The sequence below is a fragment of the Giraffa tippelskirchi genome, chromosome 2, assembly GCF_054371585.1.
Source record: "Giraffa tippelskirchi isolate mGirTip1 chromosome 2, T2T-mGirTip1v1.2.pri, whole genome shotgun sequence".
In the NCBI taxonomy this organism is placed as follows: domain Eukaryota; kingdom Metazoa; phylum Chordata; class Mammalia; order Artiodactyla; family Giraffidae; genus Giraffa; species Giraffa tippelskirchi.
The window spans coordinates 24038986-24060564 of record NC_137276.1 but is presented as its reverse complement, the minus strand read 5'-3'; positions in this window follow the sequence as shown (position 1 = coordinate 24060564).

Below are 21579 nucleotides of genomic sequence, written 5' to 3'. Positions count from 1 at the left end.
CTTTGTGGGCTGTGCTGTGCTTAGTCTCTCAGTTGTATCTGACTTTTCGCAACCCCATGGATGGCAGCCTGGCTGGCTACTCTGTCCATGGGGATTCTCCAGGCAAAAATACTGGAATGGGTTGCTGTGCCCTCCTCCGGGGGATATTCCCAACCTAGGGTTCGAACCCAGGTCTCCTGCATTGCAGGCAGATTCTTTACTGTGTTAGTCACCAAGGAAGCCCAAGAATACTGGATTGGGTAGCCTATCCATTCTCCAGGGGAACTTTCCAACCCAGGAATTGAATTGGGGTCTCTTGCGTTGCAGGCAGATTCTTTACCAGCTGAGCTACGAGGGAAGCCTAAAGCCTCGTTTCAGTTCAGTTCAGCTCAGTTGCTCAGTCGTGTCCGACTCTTTGTGACCCCATGAATCGCAGCACACCAGGCCTCCCTGTCCATCACCAACTTCTGGAGTCTACCCAAACCCACGTCCATCGAGTCGGTGATGCCATCCAGCCATCTCATCCTCTGTCGTCCCCTTCTCCTCCTGCCCCCAATCCTTCCCAGCATTAGGGTCTTTTCCAATGAGTCAACTGTTCACATCAGGTGGCCAAAGTATTGGAGTTTCAGCTTCAACATCAGTCCTGCCAAAGAGCACCCAGGACTGATCTCCTTTAGGATGGACTGGTTGGATCTCCTTGCAGTCCAAGGGACTCTCAAGAGTCTTCTCCAACACCACAGTTCAAAAGCATCAATTCTTCGACGCTCAGCTTTCTTTACAGTCCAACTTACATCCATACATGACTACTGGAAAAACCATAGCTCTGAATACAAGATCTTTGTCAGCAAAGTAATGTCTCTGCTTTTTAGTATGTCATTTTTAACATGTTTCAATATTTTTAACATATTTTTTAATATGTCTATGTTGGTCATAGTTTTCCTTCCAAAGAGTAAGTGTCTTTTAATGTCATGGCTGCAATCACCATCTGCAGTGATTTTGGAGCCCAAGAAAATAAAGTCTGTCACTGTTTCCATTTTTTCCCCATCTGTTTGCCATGAAGCATTGGGAACAGATACCATGATCTTCACTTTTTGAATGTTGAGTTTTTAAGCCAGATTTTTCACTCTTCTCTTTTCACTTTCATAAAGAGGCTCTTCAGTTCTTCTTCACTTTCTGCCATAAGTGTGTTGCCATCTGTGTATCCAAAGTTATTAATATTTCTCCCAGCAATCTTGATTCCAGCTTGTGCTTCATCCAGCCCAGTGTTTCTCATGATGTACTCTGCACACAAGTTAAATAAGCAGAGTGACAATATACAGCCTTGATGTACTCCTTTCCCAATTTGCAGCCAGTCTGTTGTTCCATGTCTGGTTCTAACTGTTGCTTCTTGACCCATATACAGATTTCTCAAGAGGCAGGTAAGGAGGTCTGGTATTTCCATCTCTTTCAGAATTTTCCACAGTTTGTTGTGATCTACACAGTCAAAGGTTTTGGCATAATAAATAAAGCAGAAGTAGATGTTTTTCTGGAATTCTCTTGCTTTTTGATGATCCAGCAGATGTTGGCGATTTGATTTCTGGTTCCTCTGCCTTTTGTAAATCCAGCTTGCACATCTGGAAGTTCACAGTTCACGTACTGTTGAAGCCTGACTTGTAGAATTTTGAGCATTACTTAGCTAGTGTGTGAGATGAGTGCAACTGTGTGGTAGTTTGAACATTCTTTGGCATTGCCCTTATTTGGTATTGGAATAAAAACTGACCTTTTCCAGTCCCATTGCCACTGCTGAGTTTCCAAATTTGCTGGCATGTTTAGTGCAGCACTTTCACAGCTTCATGCTTTAGGATTTAAAATAGCTCAACTGGAATTCCATCACCTCCACTAGCTTTGTTCACAGTGATGCTTCCTAAGGCCCACTTGACTTCTCTCATTCTAGGATGTTTGACTCTAGGTGAATGATCACACCTTCGTGGTTATCTAGGTCATGAAGATCTTTTTTGTATAGTTCTTCTGTGTAGAACAATTATAGAATATTGATAAGCCATTAAATAGAATATTAAATAGAATAAATAGAATATTGCTCAGCCACTAAAAAAAAAAAGAAAGAAAGAATGCCAATTGCAGCAACATAGATGGACCTAGCTTGCTCCATGCAAGAAAAGCTATGACAAACCTAGAAAGTATATTGAAAAGCAGAGATGATACTTTGCTGACAAATGTCCATCTAGTCAAAGCTATGGTTTTTCCAGTAGTCATGTATGGATGTGAGAGTTGAACAGTAAAGGAGGCTGAGCACTGAAGAATTGATGCTTTCGAGCTGTGTTTCTGGAAAAGACTCTTAAGAGTCCCTTGGACTGAAAGGAGATTAAACCAGTCAATCCTAAAGGAAATCAACCTTGAATATTCACTGGAAAATCTGATGCTGAAGCTCCAATATTTTGGCCACCTGATGTGAAGAGTAAACTCATTGGAAAAGACACTGATGCTGGGCAAGATTGATGGTAGGAGCAGAAGGGGATGACAGAGGATGAGATGGTTGGATGGCATCACCAACTCAATGGACATGGGTTTGAACAAGCTCTGGGAGATGGTGAAGGGCATGGGAGCTGCTGTGCTGCAGTCTATGGGGTCACAAAGAGTCAGATACAACTGAGCAACTGAATTGAACTGAGAGATTATCATGTGAAGTGAAGGAAATCAGATAAAGACAAATATCATATGATTTCCTTTATATGTGGAATCTAAAAAAAAATGATACAAATGAACTTTTTTATTTATAAAACAGACTCATAGACATAGAAAACAAACTTATGGCTACTAAGAGATAACAGGGAGGGGGAATGAATTAGGAGTTTGGGATTAATTTATACACATTGCAATATATAAAATAGATAAATAACCAGGACCTACACAGAACTATGTCCAATATTTTGTAACAACATATAATGGAAAAGAATCCTAAAAGGGATAAGTATTATCTATATATCTATATATCGATATATATATATATATATATATATATGTTGTTACACACACTCACACACACACACACACATATATATATATATATAAAACTGAATCACTTTGCTCTACACTTGAAACACACATTTTAGTTTAACTATACTTCAATAAAGAAAGAGTAGTGCAGCATAAAAAAAAAAGAAATGTAGTACAGTTCATAGAACTTAGCACTTCATCAAAATATGATATTAAAGACTGTAAATTATGAGGCAATTTATAATGATATATATGTTTTAAAAATATCCTTTGGGTTAAGTTGACAGTAAAATACAGTTAAAAGACAAAAGAATATTGACCCTAAGGTATGAGTCAAACTGTCTAGATTCTAGTAAAAAGCAAAAACAAAAACACCATGAGCTACTGACTTTTCTGGGTAGCTTGACTGACTTTCTGGACCAAGTTCCCTCTGTGAAATAAGGGGTTTTAATGGCTCAGACAGGCTTCCCTGGTGGCTCAGACAGTAAAGAATCTGCCTGCAATGCAGGAAATCTGGTTTCATCCCTTGGTTGGGAAGATATCCTGGAGAAGAAAATGACAACCCTCTCTAGTGCTCTTGCCTGGAGAATCCCATGGACAGAGAATTCTGAAGGCTACTGTCCATGGGGTCACAAAGAGGTGGACATGAGCGAGTGACTAACACTTTCACTTTCACTTCAATGGCTCAGACAGTAGAGTCTGCGCGCAATACGGGAGACCCAGGTTTTATCCCTCAGTTGGGAAGATCCTCTGGAGAAGGAAATGGCAACCCATTCCAGTATCCATGCCTGGAAAATACCACAGACAGAGGAGCCTGGCAGGCTACAGTCCATGGGATCACAAAAAGTTGGATTTGACTGAGCAACTAATACTTTGAATTAGATAATAATTAAGTTTTCCTTTTTCTACTAAAATTTATAAAATGAATGAACAAAGTTTGCAATTCCATATTAAATCAAAATTGAGCACCCTTTCTTAACTCATTCTGCCAGTTACCAAGATCTCAGTGTAGATTTTGGCAAAATAAAAATTAAAATGACCTTAACCTTAGAATAGCCCATCTGATAGGACTGAAAAGAAGGATTATTGCTCTCAACAAATGAACCTCAAAGGTGGGATTCTGCCAGGGAGAAAATCTAACCATATTTCAGCTGGTCTGTCAACCAACTCAATTATATGTTTAAAGTCAATAAACACAGATAAGCAGAGGTGGAAGAATTTATCATGTTCTCCCACTCCAGAGCCTTCTATTTAGACTTCCATTCAAATTTTGAATTGAAGTTTGGGTTTCACAAGGGAAGATGGAGTGGTGAAAGGTACAGTTGTAAATCAGGAGCTTTCACATCCACCCTGTTTTTTGATGCTTAGTGTTCAAAGGAAGTTACCTCTCTGTCTAGCTCCTGTATCCTCATATGTTGAAGAAAGTAAAAGCCATATTTGTAAGAAAAGATAGAATGAGAAATGAATATGAAAGGCTTTTAAATTATTTTTAAAAGCTATAGACATTTCTCTACTAATGATGCTATTTTGAAGCCTGGGGAGTGTGGCAGTTTAACCCAATCTGTGCTCTCTGGGTTGGGTTAGGCCAGGCCAGCATATGTGTCTATAGGGAAAGGGAACAGGAAAAAGAAGAGAGAGATTAAATTCAGGGGTGCACATTATAGTCACCAGGCTGACAGAAAAAAGGAGTCACTGTCATAGAATAATACAGGCATGAGATCGTCAACTGACCAATTTAAAATTTTACTAAGATATTATTTTCCTTTTTACCCTAAAATCATTAAACATGATGCATGCTGTCCTATTATTTCTATAAAGTTATACTCTAATAGAGCGCCACTGCACACGTAAAGAAAAAGGATTCATGTTGCCATGCATTTCCAAACAACACGAACCAGTCATATATATATATATATGACTGGTTATATATATATATATGACTGGTTATATATATATATATATATATATATATATATATATATATATATCATGACCTGGATAATCACGATGATGTGATCACTTACCTAGAGCCAGACATCCTGGAATGTGAAGTCAAGTGGGCCTTAGGAAGCATCACTATGAACAAAGCTAGTGGAGGTGATGGAATTCCAGTTGAGCTATTTCAGATCCTAAAAGATGATGCTGTGAAAGTGCTGCACTCAATATGCAAGCAAATTTGGAAAACTCAGCAGTGGCCATAGGACTGGAAAAGGTCAGTTTTCATTCCAATCCCAAAGAAAGGCAATGCCAAAGAATGCTCAAACTACTGCACAATTGCACTCATCTCACACGCTAGTAAAGTAATGCTCAAAACTCTCCAAGCCAGGCTTCAGCAATACGTGAACCGTGAACTTCCAGATGTTCAAGCTGGTTTTAGAAAAGGCAGAGGAACCAGAGATCAAATTGCCAACATCCGTTGGATCATTGAAAAAGCAAGAGAGTTCCAGAAAAACATCTATTTCTGCTTGATTGACTATGCCAAAGCCTTTGACTGTGTGGATCACAATAAACTGGAAAATTCTGAAAGAGATGGGAATACCAGACCATCTGACCTATCTCTTGAGAAACCTGTATGCAGGTCAGGAAGTAACAGTTAGAACTGGACATGGAACAACAGACTGGTTCCAAATAGGAAAAGGAGTACGTCAAGGCTGTATATTGTCACCCTGCTTGTTTAACTTGTATGCAGAGTACATGATGAGAAACGCTGGTTTGGAGGAAGCACAAGCTGGAATCAAGATTGCCGGGAGAAATATCAATAACCTCAGATATGCAGATGACACCACCCTTATGGCAGAAAGTGAAGAACTAAAGAGCCTCTTCATGAAAGTGAAAGAGGAGAGTGAAAACATTGGCTTAAAGCTCAACATTCAGAAAACTAAGATCATGGCATCTGGTCCCATCACTTCATGGGAAATAGATGGGGAAACAGTGGAAACAGTGTCAGACTTTATTTTTTTGGGCTCCTAAATCACTGCAGATGGTGATTGCAGCCATGAAATTAAAAGATGCTTACTCCTTGGAAGGAAAGTTATGACCAACCTAGATAGCATATTTAAAAGCAGAGACATTACTTTGCCTACAAAGGTCCATCTAGTCAAGGCTATGGTTTTTCCAGTGGTCATGTATGGATGCGAGAGTTGGACGATGAAGAAAGCTGAGCGTGGAAGAATTGATGCTTTTGAACTGTGGTGTTGAAGAAGATTCTTGAGAGTCCCTTGGACTGCAAGGAGATCCAACCAGTACATCCTAAAGGAGATCAGTCCTAGGTGTTCATTGCAAGGACTGATTCTGAAGCTGAAACTCCAATACTTTGGCCACCTCATGCGAAGAGTTGACTCATTGCAAAAGACCCTCATGCTGGGAAGGATTGGGGGCAGGAGGAGAAGGGGACAACAGAGGATGAGATGGCTGGATGTCATCACTGACTCGAAGGGCATGGGTTTGGATAGACTCCGGGAGTTGGTGATGGACAGGGAGGCCTGGCATGCTGCGATTCATGGGGTCGCAAAGAGTCGGACAAGACTGAGCAACTGAATTCAACTGAACTGATATATATATACATATAACCTGATGCGAAGAGCTGATTCATTTGAAAAGACCCTGATGCTGGGGAAGATTGAGGGCATGAGGAGAAGGGGACGACAGAGGATGAGGTGGTTGGATGGCATCATTGACTTGATGGACATGTGTTTGGGTGGACACTGGGAGTTGGTGATGGACACAGAGGCCTGGTGTTCTGCGGTTCATGGGGTCGCAGAGAGTCAGACACGACTGAGCAACTGAACTGAACTGAACTGATGTAAAACCTGCTTGTATTTAGTAGCCTCAAGGTGGTGGTTGTGGTAAAGAACCCACCTGCCAATGCAGAAGACATGACATTTTGCTTGTGGGTTTGATCCCTGGGTCAGGATGTTCCCCTGGAGGAGGGAATGGCAACCCACTCCAGTACTCTTTCCTGGAGAGTCCCATGAACAAAAAAGCCTGGCAGGCTACAGTGCATGGGGTCCCACAGAGTCCGACAAGACTGAAGTGACTTAGGATGCACACAGGCATATTTGTATTTATATTTACATGCCATAAGGCACAGCATGTGCAATCGGTTGAATACAAAAGTGAGATTCTGACAACCAAGAATAAAATCAGAGGTGTAGAATAGGCATATGTTTCAAATACAAATGTGATGTGAGGTATAGAGAATAAATCATTTATTATTGTTGGGGATTCATTAAACCACTAGGCCCAACTTGGTTTATACATTCTCATTTATACATTATATATGCATTCTGCCAACAAACACATCTTTTTGTTTTTAATTTATTTATTTTAATTGGAGGCTAATTACTTTACAATATTGTAGTGGATTTTGCCATACATTGACATGAATCAGCCATGGGTGTACATGCGTCCCCCATTCTGAATCCCCCTCCCACCTCCCTCACCATCCCATCACTCTGGGTCACCCCAGTGCACCAGCCCTGAGCACCCTGTCTCATGCATCAAACCTGGACTGGCGATCTGTTTCACATACGATAATATACATGTTTCAATGCTATTTCTCAAATCATCCCACCTTCGCCTTCTCCCACAGAGTCCAAAAGACTGTTCTATACCTCTGTGTCTCTTTTGCTGTCTAGCACATAGGGTTATCATTACCATCTTTCTAAATTCCATATATATGTGTTAATATACTGTATTGGTGTTTTTCTTTCTGGCTTACTTCACTCCATATAATAGGCTCCAGTTTCATCCACCTCATTAGAACTTATTCGAATGTATTCTTTTTAATGGCTGAGTAATATTCCATTGTGTGTACCACAGCTTTCTTATCCATTCATCTGCTGATGGACATCTAGGTTGCTTCCATGTCCTGGCTATTATAAACAGTGCTGAGATGAACATTGGGGTACACGTGTCTCTTTCAATTCTGGTTTCCTCAATGTTTATGCCCAGCAGTGGGATTGCTGGGTCATATGGCAGTTCTATTTCTAGTTTTTTAAGGAATCTCCACCCTGTTCTCCATAGTGGCTATACTAGTTTGCATTGCCACCAACAGTGTAAGAGGGTTCCCTTTTCTCCACACCCTCTCCAGCATTTATTGTTTGTAGACTTTTGGATAGCAGCCATCCTAACCGGCATGAAATGGTACCTCATTGCAAACACATCTTTATAGATGATGATTCTGAAACTTGCCTAAGGTCACAGTATCATTCTAGAAAATTCTGGTATCATTCTAGAAAATGATACTAGAACTAAGATTTTTAACCTAGGTTAATCCTGCTAAGCTGCATTCCAAAAGTTACGTCAGGTATCTCCTGATTTATGTTTGTGTAGACTCTGTTTGCCTTTTGCCTTAACATCACCAAGAAGAAGGAAAGGATGTTGAAGAAGGGTTTTGTCTATTCTAGTTAATTACTTTTGCACACATTCTGATCTTCATTTACCATGATTCTCATCATTACAGACATGTGATTTTCCCATGTTTCCGCTTCTTGTTATCCTAAGTAGAAAATTTTTGTGAAGATTAGGATATTTAGCCTCTGAACTCCCATTTCCTATGAATTATACATTAATTAGTGTCAGACCGGATATGGACTCACAGCATACCCAGATGAATTGCACAGATACCAAGGCTAAGCAACACCTCATTTTACTTTCAATCGATTGAACAATGAGGTTAACCATGTTCCATCAAGACTTACTAAGTTAAATATACCAACTTAATGTGCTCTAAAAAAAAAGCATTCTTACTTGCTCATGATTTCTGAAACAACATTTATACCTCAATCAAACTAGCAATAAGGGCATCCCCTCTTTCTCTTAAATATCAGACATAATTCATGACATTATCTTTTGCTGCACTGGATATTTCATTGAAGGACTGTTCTGATGACCTTGAGTATAAAGACCAAGTGCTCTTGTTTTATTATATATCAGAGTCATTATGTGATGAATTCTTTCTGGAATTATGAAACTAATGAAAAAATATACTAAGTTATAAGACTTTTTTTTTACAAAAGTAAAAAATAGTATAACTTTCAAAACATGTTATTCTTTCTCTTGTCTTCAATAAACTAACAAATGCAATTAAAATAACTAATATTTCATTTACATATACACATTTTGAAAGTGAAAGTCACTCAGTCATGTCTGACTCTTTGCAACCCCATGGACTGTAGTCCACCAGGTTCCTCCGTCCCGGGGATTTTCCAGGCAAGAATACTGGAATAAGGGTTGCCATTCCCTTCTCCAGGGGATTTTCCCAACCCAGAGATCCAACCCGGGTCTCTCACATTGCAGGTGGATTCTTTACCACTGAGACACCAGGGAAACACATTTTACATTTAATATAGGGAGTAATATGCATTTTACTCCCTATATTAAATTATTCTAAAGAAATATATATGTGATGAACGTGCATAAACAATTATGAGATTCCCTCAAAATTAAGACTGTAAGTTGGGGATACATATTAGATATAGATTAAAGGGATTTTACTTGGAAGCAATGAGATGGGATTGACTTACATTAGAAAGAGAATTTTATAATGCAGATTTAGAGAAAAAATGTTCCACTACTTCACCTGTCAAAACAGAATGGCAATCTGGGATAGCCACTTCACACATTTTCACATTTGGTGTGACAGCTGATTTTATGGACAGATGGTAACGCTTTCTTTATATTCAAAGTCAACAGCCACTTCAGCTAGAAGGAAGGCACCTGCCATCTTTTCTACTAGCATCTAACTTCTCCATATGCTACAGAAAATAATTCCACAGACTTTCTTCACGTGATCCAGTGACTCTCATGCCAGATGAAGGGAGATAAGTTAAGTAGCTGAAGATGTTCCCACACAGAGTTGATAACATTCTGAGAAGTACTGGCGCTGGAGCAGCATGGGGAGCCAATGGAATCACAGCAGGCATCAGGCGACGAGAGTTATCTTTTTTATCCTACTCACTCCCCCTACATTAACATTTATCAAAATGAGCTACAAATTATAGTTCCAGAAGATAATTAAAGAAAGGTTCAGTTAATATGTAGGTTTGGAAAACACTCTAAAGTATAACTCCCCTGTATATTCTAATATGTAGGTTTGGAAAACACTCTAAAAGTATGACTTCTCTGTACATTCGCATGACCCTCTAGTTAATTAGTGGTATGAAGAATTCAAGTTTTGAAAGATCTAATGTTTGCTAGCATTTATTAAATGTATTTGAACACAGAACTTAAACAATTCTTCTAAAGAATTATTTTATTCCAAAAATAATTTAAGAAATATTTCCCTATACAATCCAAGAATTGTAATTTCTTTCTATATACAAACATCAGGTTATTCATGCAAAAAGATTTAATCCTCCCTTTCCTTTAATTAAAAAAACACTGTTCCAGACAAGCTCCATGAGAAAGGGGATTTTTGTATTTTTTTCCCTCATAGTTTATTGCCTCTCCAATGCCTAGCTGAATTGCCAATACATAGAAGGAACATCTCATATGTATTGAGTGAGTGATAAGGTATTGGTTCCTCATCTCTTTACATCTCTTATCTTCCTCTCCAACATCCATAGCTTTCTTAGTCCATGTCAACTAGCCTGACTGTTAGCTCTCTCACTTTGCCTGAGTCTGGTTTTTGGATCTTCTTTGTAGTAAGTCATCTAACTTAGTGCATTCTGACCCACTGCTTCTCATGACTCTGAGTCTGCCTTACCTAACTCTGTTCTACTCTGACCTCTGAACCTGGGTGATTTCTCCCCATTCTGCTTCTTATTTTCCCATTATGACTTCTCTCCTGATACCTAAATTCAGTTGTGAATACGTAAAACAGCCCAAGAATCAGTATAGGAATAAAGCTTATCCAAAGAATAAAAGCTAGTTGGACTTGGAAAAACATCTAGAAGTACTGTGAATCGGAAGTTTTCGGAACAATCTGAAGCCTGGAAGCACCAGTGGGGCATATAAAGGAGTGGGTCAAGCACCAGAAGCAAACTAATGCCCATGTGCAAGTTAAGGAAGCTGGCCAGAGTGTAAAATCAAATAGGAAACCAGCATATCTGAGGAAAAGCATATGAATTCAAACAACAACTAGCTTTTATCTGTCATGTGCACAAGTGTCAAGCAAGCCTCCCTGAGTAACAAAGGAGCAAAGATACAGAGATGCATTATGGCTTAAGATTGAAAGTGTCTTGAATGCTTGATCCCCTCCAGAATAGAATAGTCTCTTAAAATACAGAAGGGAAGGACGTGCTGTGAGGGTGGGACAGAGCACTGAAAGCTTTTCTGTCCTTCTGTAATTCAGGCAAACTAGATGGTGAAACATAATCAGCTTCATTTCTGTTCCCTTACAGAATCAAGCCACAATGAGAGAGAGAGAAGCAAGAATACAAAGGGTGATTGGTACCCTGAGGTGGCATGAATATAATGAATTAATTTCCCCACAGCATTCTTATGACTAAACGTGCTGTGCTGAATGTGGTGAGTCTGAGAAAAAATTCCAGTTATTCATTATGTTTAAAATTGAGTAACTCCCATGTGAACAAATGCATATGTACAAGGATGCTTATTGCTTCATTGGTTTAAGTAGCAAAGGATCACAGACAACCTAAATGCATGTCAATAGGAGATGACCTTGATGTACAGTTATAGTACCTTAACTATATCAATTAGGGATATTAATATAATAAACAATGCTACATAAATGAAATACTCTGCAATATTAAAAATCACTGAGTATATCTGTGATATACTGCTAGTGGGATAAAAAAAGGAAGACATAGAAAAATCTGCAAAATGTATAAATATTTTAGCATATGTGTATATATATGCATGAAACATAAGTTTATGTATGTATAGTGCATCTCCTGGCAGATACAATAGGAACTGACCATAGCTGCAACCTCTGAACATTTTCACTGTAAAACCTTTTGTAACATTAGTAGTTTTTACCACATGCTTGTATTAAGAAATGAAACCCATCCTATTTAGACAACAATACCTATATTTTCTCTCAAAGAGAAAGACGAGAAAAGAGAGACCACACATCACACTTTCACTTCAGAATGTCTCATATATGCTATCATCATGATTAATTCATTTAATAAAGGAAATAGTAGGAGTTCTCAGTCTGGAGTCCAAACCCACGAGGATACATGAAAATTGAATGAAAAATTTCTAGTATATCTGCTCATAACCATTATTTCTCAGGAGAGGGTTCATAGCCTTCATCACATTCTCAAAAGAAATTAAGAACCAAAAACTGTTAGGAAACATTGTTTGGCTTGGGCAGATTTATAAAAGGTTTTTGTCAACTTTTTAAATTACATATGATATTATTTGATAAAATAGTCATGTGATATGTTTGCTTAGCAGGGTGATAAATATTCATCTTTTTTTAGTAAATACTATGGTTTATAATATGAGCCCAAAGTTCTATGATATAAATTTATAACAATGATATCTTATTCTGTGCTTTTTAAATGAGAAAACACAGATCCCTCCTTGGTACTTTCCAGGTGACTAGAGATTCCTTGAACCATAGGACAAAGAGAACACACCTTTGGCAGCATCCATCCTACCCAGGAATTGCAAAATTTCATTTTCTAGTAAAACAAAGTTAGATTATGCAATATTTAAGCTTATTTTTGAGATAACATTTGAGGTTAAAAGCATTCTGTGTTCCAGGAAAGGACACAATTCTTGGCTGTTGCATCAACACTCCAAGAATTTCCATTCCTTCCCAGCTTAATCTGTAGATTCAATGCATCCCCAACTGATTTTGCACAGATCAAAAAAAAAAAAACGAAGTCCCAAGTTCACACAGAGGGGCTTCCCCGGTGGCTCAGTGGTGAAGAATCCACCTGCCAGTACAGGAGACAAGAGTTCAATCCCTGGTTCAGGATGATTCCACATGCCTTGGGAGAGCTGAACCTGCGCTCTAGAGCCTGGGAGCTACAGCTGCTGAGCCCAAGTGCTGCAACTACTTAAGCCTGAATGCTCTAGAGCCAACGCTCCACAGCAAGAGAAGCCACCACAAAGAGAAGCCACTGCAACTAGCTAATAGCCCCTGTTTGTCACAACTACAGAAAAGCCTGTGCAGCAACAAAGAACAGCATAGCCAAATGAATAAATAAATTGCATTTTAAGAAAGCTCACATAGACAAAAGATCTAGAATAGCTCCCTCAATATTGAAGAAGGACAAAATCCAAGGACTGACACTATTCGACTTTAAGACTTATTATAAAGCTACAATAATCAAGACAGTGCAGTATTAGTGAAAGAATAGACAAATAGATCAACAGAACAGAATAGAGATCCCAGAAATACCCCCATGTATATACAGTCAACTGATCTTTAACAAAGGAACCAATACAATAAAGTAACACAACAGGAACAACTGAACATATGTTTGCAAGCAAAGTGAAATTTGACTCACATCTTATGCCCTTAACTAAAAATGGATCATGGACCTAAATAAAAAACACAAAACTACACAACTCCTAGAAGACAATATAGGAGTAAACCTACATGACCTGTGTATGACAATGACTATATACACCAGCAAAGGCAAGATACATGAAAGAAAAGTTGATTAGCTACACTTCACTAAAATTAAAAACTTCTGCTCTGTAAAAGACAATGCTAAGAGACTAAGAGAAACCACAGGTTCGGTGAAAATTACCGGCAAAGATAGAACTGATCAGGAATTATTACCCAAAATTAACAAAGAATTCCTATAACTCAAAAATAAAAAAACTATATACTTTTTAAAAATGAACAATAGACCTCAACAGATACCTCATCAAAGAAGATATATAGATAGAAAATAAGCATATAGAAATATATTCAACATCATGTATCATTAGAGAATTGCAAATTAAAATAACAAGATACTACCACACATGACATATTAAAATACTAAAATGTAAAACACTGACAACCTCAAATACTGGCAAGGATGCGGAGCAATGGGAACCCTCGTTCATTGCTTGTGGAAATAAAAATGGGATAGCCCTTTGGAAACAGTTTGGCTCTTGCTTAGAAAATTAAACATACTCTTACAATATGATATAGCAATTTATAGCAGTTCTATTCATAACTGTTCAAAATTATGGAGGCAACCAAACTTTAAATACATAGATAATAAATGGATCCCAAACTGGATAAATAAATGGGTGGACATCCAGGCAATGGAATATTCAGTGCTAAAAGCCTTGAAAAGAATAAAGAAAACTTAAACACTTATTACTAAGTGGAAGAAGTCAATATGAAAATATACTGTAAGATTACAATTATGCGACATATTAGAAAATATAAGACTGTGGATACAGTAAAATAATTAGTGATTGCCAAGAGTTAGGAGAGAGAGAGGGATGAATAGACCGAGAAAAATATATTTTAAGGCAGTGAAACTATTCTATATGATCTACCATGGTGGATATATGACATTATATATTTGTCCAACCTCTAGTGATAAGAACCTGCCTGGCAATGTAGGAGACATAAGAGATATGGGTTCGATCCCTAGGTTGGGAAGATCCCCTGAAGGAGGGCATGGCAATCCACTGCAGTATTCTTGCCTGGAGAATCCCATGGGCAGAGGAACTTGGCAGACTACATTCCATGGGGTCGCACAGAGTCAGACACGACTACAGTGACTGAACACCCACACACATGCACACATTGTACACCACTATGAGTGAACTCCATTTAAACTACTTAGGGTGATAATAAACATCAATGTAGGATCATAGCTTATAGCAAGTCTGTAACAAAACTTTGATGTGGAATGTTGACAGTAAGGGAAATTGTGCTGTGTGGGAACAGGAGGTATTTGACAATTTTATAGTTTTTTCTCAGTTATGCTGTGGACCTAAAACTACTTTTAAAAACTTTATTCATTTTAAAAGGAAAAAAATATGAAATTTGCTCTCAAGAAAGACTCCAGCCAATTTTTATAAGGGTATGTCTGATTTTAACTCATAGTAAAATAAGCCCTTTCAATTGAAGAGTTTCTCATAGAACAAAAGAATTTGCTTAACCATATACAACTTGGTGAAAAGAACATCTATTGGTATAGAGTCTTTTACTGCTTGCTATAAACACAAAGAATCTAGTTAATTATATGCAAATAAGCCTCACTAACACACACCTAAATAACTCAGCCTTGTCTTCATTAAGCTAGAAGATATAGTACATTTCTCAGGGAATTAGACAAGGAATATTAATCAAAGACGCTTGTAAGTCCTAATGAGTTTATTGATTGTTGACCTTGATGCTCCACTAGAAGCGGAAACCCAAATGACAGTTATTTGAGTAAGCAAATGCTGATCTTCAAAATGTAAAATAAAATTGCTCGTTCATTTTTGAGATACCCTGCCCAAACCATTTTTTCCCTCTGTATTTAATGTTGTCCCTATTGTCTGCTATGTACCAAGGATTCAAGAGCGATTTCTATTTTGCAGCAATCTGGAGATTCGTGACTGGGAGAGCTGGAAGTTACTGTGAGCTCAGGGTAAAGAGAAAGGGCAGGCAGCAAATAAAAGGCAAAGAACTGAGAAACAAAACTGAATTGTTCATTACTAGCAGTTGACCTTGAAGCTGATTTCTCCCCCTACTCTCATATTCTCAGCACTCAATAGCTTCTTTTCACTTCCTCTTGGCTAAAGTGACTGAAGAGCATATCCCATCACTAATTGGGCTTAATGTTAACGAAGTGCTTTCAACAACATCAGCAACTCCTGAAACATGGTTTTCTTTCTGTACAGTAGTTGCTTGGTTACTTTTCTTTAATAAAACACTCTCTGCTCTAAGGGATGATGACTGGATCGAAAGTTTTAAAGTGCAATTTAGCCCTTGTTATTTTCCATTTTAAACCTCTCCATTTGGGCCTTTATCCCATTCCTTGATATCATTGATTTATTTCAATTAAGATTCTCCATGTTCAAGCACCACAATTAGCCACTGTCACGATTGATTCCCATCCCCAGGGATCTGTACGTGGTTTCAAAGTTGACCACTGACAGTTAAGCACTAGTCCATTAGGGGTGAATGAAAAGTGAAGGCAGCAAGAATTTTCTAGCAACGAATTTTGTATAATATTAAGAACAATTATAGATAAAGTGCTCACTATGTTTATTATATAAACTGCATACACACATATATGTGATCTGACCTAATAAAATAAGCTTCTTTATAAACATCTTTTGGCTCTACCATTCTGTAGTTCTCTATTTGTTCTAAGCTTTGACACTGAACTGACTGATAGTGATTATATGTCTAGCTAATGGGAGAAACAGAACCAGAACTCAGGTTCTTTGTGGGCTTTACTCAACATTCTTTCCTTTATATCATTCTTACAGGGCATGTGGAAGAAGAACCCTTGTGATCAGTTCAGTTCAGTTGCTCAGTCATGCCCGACACTTTGTGCCCCCATGTACTACAGCATGACAGGCCTCCCTGTCCATCACCAACTCCTAGAGCCTACTCAAACTCATGTCCCTTGAGTTGATGATGTCATACAACCATCTCATCCTCTTCTGTCCCCTTTTCCTCCCACCTTCAATCTTTCCCAGCATCAGGATCTTTTCAAATGAGTCAACACTTCACATGAGGTGGCCAAAGTATTGGAGTTTCAGTTTCAACATCAGTCCTTCCAATGAACATTCAGGACTGATTTCCTTTAGGATGAACTGGTTGGATCTCCTTGCAGTCCAAAGGACTCTCAAGGGTCTTCTCCAACTGTTCTCCACAGTTCAAAAGCATCAATTCTTCGGTGTTCAGCTTTCTTTATAGTCCAAGTCACATCCATACGTGACTACTGGAAAAATCATAGTTTTGACTAGATAGACATTTGTTGGCAAAGTAATCTCTCTGCTTTTTAATATGCTGTCTAGGTTGGTCATACGTTTTCTTCCAAGAAGCAGCATTTTTAAATTTCTTGGCTGCAGTCACCATCTTAAGTGATTTTGGAGCCCCAAAAAATAAAGTCTGCCACTGTTTTCACTGTTTCCCCATCTATTTGCCATGAAGTGATGGGACCAGATGCCATGATCTTAGTTTTCTGAATGTTGAGCTTTAAGCCAACTTTTTCACTCTCCTCTTTCACTTTCATGAAGAGGCTCTTTAGTTCTTCACTTTCTGCCATAAGGGTGGTGTCATGTGCATATCTGAGGTTATTGATATTTCTCCCGGAAATCTTGATTCCAGCTTTTGCTTCCTCCAGCCCAGCGCTTTTCATGATGTACTCTGCATATAAAGTAAACAAGCAGGGTGACAATATACAGCCTTGAGGCACTCCTTTCCCTATTTGGAACCAATCTGCTGTTCCATGTCCAGTTATAACTGTTGCTTCCTGACCTGCATACAGATTCCTCAAGAGGCAGGTAAGGTGGTCTGGTATTCCCATCTCTTTCAGAGTTTTCCACAGTTTGTTTGATCCACACAGTCAAAGGCTTTGGCATAGTCAATCAAGCAGAAATAGATGTTTTTCTGGAACTCTCTTGCTTTTTCGATGATCCAATGGATGTTGGCAATTTGATCTCTGGTTCCTCTGCCTTTTCTAAAGCCAGTTTGAACATCTGGAAGTTCTAAGTTCATGTACTGTTGAAGCCTGGCTTGGAGAATTTTGAGCATTACTTTACTAGCATGTGAGATGAGTGCAATTGTCTGGTAGTTTGAACATTCTTTGGCATTGCCTCTCTTTGGGATTGGAATGAAAACTGACCTTTTCCAGCCCTGTGGCCTCTGCTGAGTTTTCCAAATTTGCTGGTTTATTGAGTGTAGCACTTTCACAGCATCATCTTTTAGGATTTGAAATAGCTCAACTGGAATTCCATCACATCCACTAGCTTTGTTTGTAGCAATACTTCCTAAGGCCCACTTGACTTTGCATTCCAGGAAGTCTGGTTCTAGGTAAGTGATCACACTATTGTGATTATCTGGGTAGTAAAGGTCTTTTTGTATAGTTCTTCTGTGTAGTTACCCCTGTGATAGTTGACCACTTTTTCCCCACAAGAAAAACTTTCTTATGATTCAACTTCATGCAGGGTACTGACAGTAGCTCTTTTCTACCTATAAAGAGATAGCATTCTCTGTCAATAAAATAAAGGATAACTAATTTGGAATAAATGTTCCTTTGAGCACTAAACATTTTACAATGCAAATTTCTTCACTGCCAAACTTCTTACAAGTCTATTGCATACAATGTATGAATGCAGGACCTTTGTATCTGAATACCCTCATTCAGTTCAAACCTGAGGCACATTTGTCCAAAGCCAAAGATCATCTGTTCTCCAGTTACAACATTCTTCCCACTTTTGTCTCTCCCACTCTCCTACCTGGGCCATATTTCTCTCAGTACCAGAGTTATGCTTCTGTTTTTACAGTTCAGTCACTCAGTCGTGTCTCACTCTTTGCAACCCCATGGACTGCAGCATGCCAGGCTTCCCTGTCCATCACCAACTCCCAGAGTTTACTCAAACTCATGGCCATTGAGTCGGTGATGCCATACAACCATCTCATCCTTTGTCGTCCCCTTCTCCTCCCACCTTCAATCTTTCCCATCATCAGGATTTTTTCAAATGAGTCGGTTCTTCGATCAGGTGGCCAAAGTATTGGAGTTTCAGCTTCAACATCAGTCCTTCCAATGAACACCCAGGACTGATCTCCTTTAGGATGGACTGGTTGGATCTCCTTGCAGTCCAAGGGACTCTCAAGAGTCTTCTCCAACACCACAGTTCAAAAGCATCAACTCTTCAGTGCTCAGCTTTCTTCATAGTCCAACTCTTATATCCATACATGACCACTGGAAAAACCATAGCTCTGATTAGACAGACTTTTGTTGGTAAAGTAATCTCTCTGCTTTTTAACAAGCTGTCTATGTTGGTCATAGCTTTCATTCCAAGGAGTAAGCGCCTTTTAATTTCATGCTTTCAGTCACCATCTGCAGTGATTTTGGAGCCCTAAAATATAAAGTCTCTCACTGTTTCCATTGTTTCCCCATCTATTTGCCATGAACTGATGGGACCGGATGCCATGATCTTCATTTTATGAATGTTGAGTTTTAGGCCAGCTTTTTCACTCTCTTTCACTTTCACCAAGAGGCTCTTTAGTTCTTCTTTGCTTTCTGCCATAAGGGTGGTGTCATCTGTGTATCTGAGGTGTTTGATGTTTCTCCGGGCAATCTTGATTCCAACTTGTGCTTCATCCAGTCTGGCATTTTGCATGATGTACTCTGCATATCAGTTAAATAAGCAGGGTGACAATATACAGCCTTGATGTACTCCTTTCCTGATTTGCAACCAGTCGATTTGTTCCATATCCAGTTCTAACTGTTGCTTCCTGACCTGCATACAGATTTCTCAGCAGGCAAGTCAGGCGGTCTGGTATTCCCATCTCTTTCAGTATTTTCCACACTTTGTTTTGATCCACACAGTCAAAGGTTTTGACCATAGTCAATAAAGCAAAAGTAGATGTTTTTCTTGAACTTTCTTGCTTTTTCAATGATCCAGCGGATGTTGACAATTTGATCACTGGTTCCTCTGCCTTTTCTAAATCCAGCTTGAACACCTGGAAGTTCATGGTTCACATACTGTTGAAGCCTGGCTTGGAGAATTTTGAGCATTACTTTTTAGCATGTGAGATGAGTGCAATTGTGCAGTAGTTTGAGCATTCTTTGGCATTGCCTTTCTTTGGGATTGGAATGAAAACTGACATTTTCCAGTCTTGTGTATTTTTTTTTTTACCTCCATGCTTTCCATAAGCTCTTGTCACCCATAAGCTACCAACGTTATACTTATTTTTGTATCAACATTGTACTCACCTTTTGAGGCCTTAGTCAAGTTCCATTTGTTAAAGCTAAAAGGAAGCTATCTGCTTGAAGTTTTGTTAGTTGCTCACTCGTGTCCAACTCTTTGGGACCTCAAAGACTGTAGCCCACCAAACTCCTCTGTCCATGGAAATCTGTAGCAAGAATACTGTACTGGGTTGTCATTCCCTTCTCCATGGGATCTTCCCTACCTTGGATTGAAATCTGGGTCTCCTGTATTAAGGGAGGATTCTTTACCACTGAGGCACCAGGGAAGCCCTGCTTGATGTTTTACTTGGAAATAATGACTCCTTCTTCTGAAACCCTTGCTTTCTATCCCTTTCTTAAGTCACTTCCCACATTGTTTACATCAGCAAGTTTCTGGAAAGGAGCAACTGTGCTGTTACTCTTTAAGTTGCCAACATGTAGCTTACACATAGTTGGCAACAAGACATAGTACAAGAGAGTGAGTAGATATTTATCACCTCAATACATTTTCAAGTTCCTTTCAGAACACCTTTGCTATGGTTCTTTCTTTCTGAATTTCCCAAAGTTCTCATACTAGATTGATACTATAACAATTGGATTCAGCCATGTTCACCATATCACAAAGAGAAACCCATGGTAATGGAATGTTCACATTAGAAATTAGGTCCCTAAACTAAATAACTGTTTTTAGTTTATACTTGATTAACTTTGGGTTTCATCTGGCATTGATCTTTAGGTGCTTGCCTCAGGTCAACCAGCAAGTGAGTGGACTTCTAATAACAGTTCTTGGGTCTAAAGGCATCAAACTCACCACTATATTTGAGTTCTTACAATCTCCAGCTTCTTTAGAAACATTACTCAGGCTTTTGGAAGAAATTCTGACTTAATCCATGAACTAGTATATAAAATCAACAAACATTTAAGAGTCAACTATTCTGAAGGCTTTAAAGAACATTTCAATATCTAAATACAATGAAGGTAGCCTCTCTATTTTCAAGAAATTCATACTCTTTCACATTCATGATTCTACATACAAGTAATTTTAAAAATCAAATGATAAAAGAATATTATGTGTATACCTACATGCATATGTTTATAATATTGCAATTACTAAAAACAGCCAAACTTTTGTGACACTCCCTATATATTAAGTTCTTTATAAACATTATGCTTTGCAATTCTTCCATGTAACCTGTTTCACTGAGTGAACACTATTATCATTCCTCTCTATAATTAAAAAAAAAATCCTGAGGGTTTATGTACGTTAAGAAAGTTTCCCATGTTCCTACAGCTAACACGTGGCAAAGTTAAGATTCCAGGATGATACCAGGTTTTTAGAACAAACATATGGCATTTAACTGAAGTCCTTCTAGAATTTAAACCCCTCTTCAGGACTCAGGGCATCCTGTGTTTTCATTTGTGTCTCCACATCTTGTAATAGCAAGTAGTACATTATAGATGTTCCACAATCACCTGTTGGAAGAACGATGAGTAACTATAAACTGATCTCTGATGATTCCATGATGGATTCTGAGAAGACCATGGAAGAATAAACCATGCATGTCACTGAAAATTAAGTTAAATGAAAACAAATTAAGGAATTCAGTGTGCACTGAATGAATATAACATGGAAATACTTTTCACATACATGGTTAACACTCAAATCAACTATGCTTTGTTAAGTTTACATACGGGATGAGTTAGCCACAATCCTCGATCATCAATCCACGGTTCCTTTCTACAATAAAACCTCTATCTCTTTTATTCACCTAGAAGTAACAGTAGTTATACCATGTCAGAGGTAACTGGCTACTTA